The sequence below is a fragment of the Tupaia chinensis genome, unplaced genomic scaffold (genome assembly GCF_000334495.1).
Source record: "Tupaia chinensis unplaced genomic scaffold, TupChi_1.0 Scaffold000045_1, whole genome shotgun sequence".
Taxonomy (NCBI): Eukaryota; Metazoa; Chordata; class Mammalia; order Scandentia; family Tupaiidae; genus Tupaia; species Tupaia belangeri.
In genome coordinates this window covers 11,027,118-11,031,405 of record NW_006159501.1, presented here as the reverse complement: position 1 = coordinate 11,031,405, position 4,288 = coordinate 11,027,118, and the positions used below count along the sequence as shown (strand labels likewise).

The window sequence follows — 4,288 nt, the reverse complement described above, 5'->3', positions numbered from 1 at the left end:
AAATGAATGGAAGAGAAAACAAGATATAATAGTTATAATAATAATTTTACAATGTAATGTCTTGATAGTAGTAATAAAGTGATAAATTTGTGCATTTTAATCAACAAAATATAGCAAAATATTAGTAATAAAAAGAAGATATTTATTTATTTACTTTTACATTTTTTGTTTTCTGTTTTTTTGTTTTTCATTTCTCCTGTAGGGCACATGCACTTGCCAGAGAGAAACACACACATAGACAGATAGAGGAGAAGTGAGAAATCACTCCATGTGGGGATGGCCACACTGCAATTCCTTCTCCACCATTCTCAGGATTTGGGGCATGCACACACACGTGTCTGGCATAATTTTCAAGGCATCAAGTCCAGGACTTGAACTGCCATCTACAACATGGAAGTTCAGTACTTTAACCACCATATCACCTGCTGGCCCTGAAGACATTTCAAAGTACCCAGTAGCTATTAAAAACATAAGAGAATATATTATACCACAAAGTTATGATAAAACTTAGACAAAATGGAAAACTTCTTAGGAAAAGAATAACTTTCCAAAGCAAACTAAATAACAAATGAAGAAAATGACTAATTTTTAATGAAATAGGACTTGGTGAACTAGGACAGGCATCATGGCGGACCACAAGCAGGACAAAAAATAGCCCCTGAAGCTACAAGGCATTGTAGAGCTCAGTGTGACCAGGCAGAAGATGAGAAAGAAGGACAAAGATGAGGTGAAATTCCTGGAAGCGATGGGGACAAGTAAAAAGAATGAGGAGGAGCAGTGAAGCCTGGATAAGTGGCTCCCAGCCCAGGTGGCCTTTGAGAAGATGCAAAAGAAATGGCAAATGGAAAGGATCCTGAGGAAAGCATCCAAAATTCACACGCAGTGAGTAGAGGACTTGAACAGACTCCTGGATATTCTGACAGAACATTATGACATTTGCAATGTCAGCTGGATGAAGTAGCCTCCTGGTTATGGGTATGGCATGGCATTGAGGGGAAGAAAAGGCAAAACTGGGATTACATTTGACCTCTTTGGTATTTTCTAGAAGCACTCTTTTGTACACAGACCCTTGTATCTTCTCCTGTGTCAGCACCTTTCAAAGCTGTGTACTCTCATTCTAGAATGTTATTAACAGCAAGGCCGTCCTTTAAAAAAAATAAAAATTAGGGACCAGTAGTGGTATATTGGTTAAAGGGTTGAACTCCCACTTGGGCAACCATGGTTCAAGTCCCAACCTGGAAGCTCGAATTCATAAGAGACGTGTGCGTGTGTGTACAAAATCCTGAGAGAAAAATGGAGGAGAAGGGATTGTGGTGTGACCATCCCTCTGAGAAATGATTTCTTGCTTTTGTCTCTCTGTCTCTCCCACAAGCACACACACCCTGCAGCAAAAATCTCTCTCTCTCAAAAAAATGTAGGAGATTCAAATATTTCCACAAGGGAAATACCATATTTAGATAGTTTTATAAGCAATTACAAATATTCTAGGAACAAATCACTTTAATCATAGATGAATTTTCCCAGAGAATAGAAGATAGGTGATGGGTAGTTTCTAAATCATTTTGTAAAGATAGTATAATTTTGACCTTGAAACTAGATAAAGTTAGTATAAAAAATAGTAAAAGTCAATTTTGTTTGACTGCATATGAAAAGATCAAAACAGAGTATTAATCAAATGTCTTGAGTTGTTGAGAAAACCATGACACATCTTTGCATAGAAGAATATGTAAGGACTTTCCTGATGACCTAATAGTAATGAATGGAGAAGATAATATACAATGGCTAATTTTGGTTGATTCCAAAATATATGGTTTAGTGAAATATTTAAAAACTTGTTGATATAACTTACAGTATTAACATATGTAAGAAGAAAAATAACTGAAACATATGCAAAATTTTCTTAACATTTACTCTCAGCTTTTTTTTTTTTTTTGATCCTGGACATTCTAATTGGGATTAAATGGTGTCTTATTTTGTTTTAGATTGCATTTTTCTTAAGAGAGTTTGAAAATTGTTTCATGTTCCTTTTGGCCATTTTTAACTCTTCTTCAGAGAGTTGTCTATTCAATTCCTTTCCCATTTTAAAATTGGATTATGTATTCTTTTTATGAGTGAACTGCTTAAGTTCCCTATATATACCAGATATCAATCTCTTGCCTGAGGAAAAAGTTGTAAGAATGTTCTCCCATTCTAATTGTTGTCTTTTCACTCTAATTATTGTTTTCTTTGAAGTAAGAAAATTTTTTAGCTTGATGTAATCCCACTTGCCTATTTTGAGGATTATTTCCTATGCTTTAGAATCTTATTTAAGAAATCCTTGCCTATTCCAATGTTTTCAAGAGCTTCCTCTATATTTTCTAACTAGTAGTTTTATAGTTGAGGTTCTACATTTAAATTGTTAGTCCATTTCAAGCTGATTACATTGTTAATGGTGAGAGATGGGGTCAAGTTTCAATTTTCTACAGTTCAGTATCCAGTTCTTTCAGTACCATTTGCTGAAAAAAATGTCTTTTTCCCACTGTATTGTTTTGTTCTCTTTGCCAAAGATCAGTTGGCTGTGTGATTTAATGTTTATTCTGACTGTGTGGTTTTATGTTATTTTTCTGATTTAATGTTTATTCCGTTCTATTGTTCTGAGTCTATTTTTGGGCCAGCACCATTCTGTTTTGATTATTACCAGTTTGAAATATATTTTGAAATCAGGTAGTGAAATTCCTCCTCTTTTATTCTTTCTTGCACGGTACTGCCTTGGTGATATGAGGTCTTTTATGATCCCAGACAATTTTTGTAATTGTTTCTTCTATTTCTGTGAACAATGTTACTAGCAATTGGATTCGAATCACATTGAATATGTAAATTAATTTGGGGAGAACTGACATTTTGATTATATTGATTCTTACAATCCAAGAACATGGGAATGCCTTTTTTTTTTCATGCTCGATTTATTTTTTCAGTTTCTCATAGTTTTCTTTGTACAGGTCATTTACCTCTTTAGGTGGATATATTTCTAGGTTTCTTACTTGTTTTGTAGTTTTTGTAAATGAGGTTGTCTTGTTCCAGTTTATAGTGAGACTTTCAGCTTTTTCCCATTCAGTATGATGCTCACAATGGGTCTGTCATATATGGTTATTATTGTGTGAGAAATGTCCCTTCTTCCTCTATTTTTTGAGAGTCTTGATCATAAAGGGATGTTGTATTTTATCGAATGCTTTCTCCACATAAATTGATATTATCATATGTTTTTAATCTATCTATTAATGTAATGTAATATATTTATTATTTTGCATATGTTGAAACTTCAATAAACAAAGAATGACAAATTCTGATGAGCGTGTCATAAAAAGGGTACCCTCTTTCACTGTTGATGGGGTTGTAAATTAGTACAATCTCAGTGGAAAACAATATGGAAGTTCCTCAAAAACCTACAAATTAAACTATCATATGACCCAGTAATCTCATTCCTTGGTATTTACCTAAAGGATAGGAAAACACCCAATTGGAAAGATACTTGCACATTCATGTTTATTGCAGCATTATTCATAGTTGCTAAAATATGGAACCTATCTAAGTGTTCAAAAATTGGTAATTGTTTTGAAAAACTGTGGCACATCTATACTACGGAATATTATTCAGCTATAAGAAGCAATGAATTCTATTATGTGATCCAAAGTGGATGAATATGGAAGACGTAATGTTGAGTGTAGTGAACCAGATTTAGAAAGATACACATTGTATATCCTCACTGAATTTAAACCAAATAACTGTACTCGATGACATACATTGAGAGATCTGAAGTAGAGAGGATAAGTATAGATAACAGAAACTGTATGGAAAGGGAGTGGGTATTAGAGGATGGGTGTGAGGTACAAAGGGAAGAAATAAGTATATCTCATGATGAGGACTTCATGTGAAATGTGAGATTAACCTTAAAAAAAGGCACACAAGATCATGGAAAAGAATATTCACCACCAGCTTATGATTAGATTGATTTGACTCTAAGATATTAGTAATTGATTATAGATACGGAGACAGCATTGTTGAGACAGGGAGGTAGTGTTGCTATATTTTGATCAACTGGACTGGGGAGAAATGTTCACATACTGAAGTGATCACCTTACATGTTAAATAATGTGATTGACTGTATTAAAAAAATGTAAATAAATAAATAAATAAATAAAACATAAAATAAAAAGTAATTGATTATAGAACTTTCTAAGTCTATTGTTTCCCTTATAAAAATAATCAGTAAAAGTGGAAGAGAAGAGAATTTCTTCAATGCATTAGAATA

The 4,288-nt window shown here is 33.4% G+C and overlaps 1 pseudogene; it reads left to right on the top strand.

The window, feature by feature from the left end:
- The first annotated feature begins 625 nt into the window (after positions 1 to 625).
- LOC106735352 (protein FAM32A pseudogene) lies at positions 626 to 961 on the top strand (annotated as a pseudogene).
- The last annotated feature ends 3,327 nt before the right edge of the window (positions 962 to 4,288 follow it).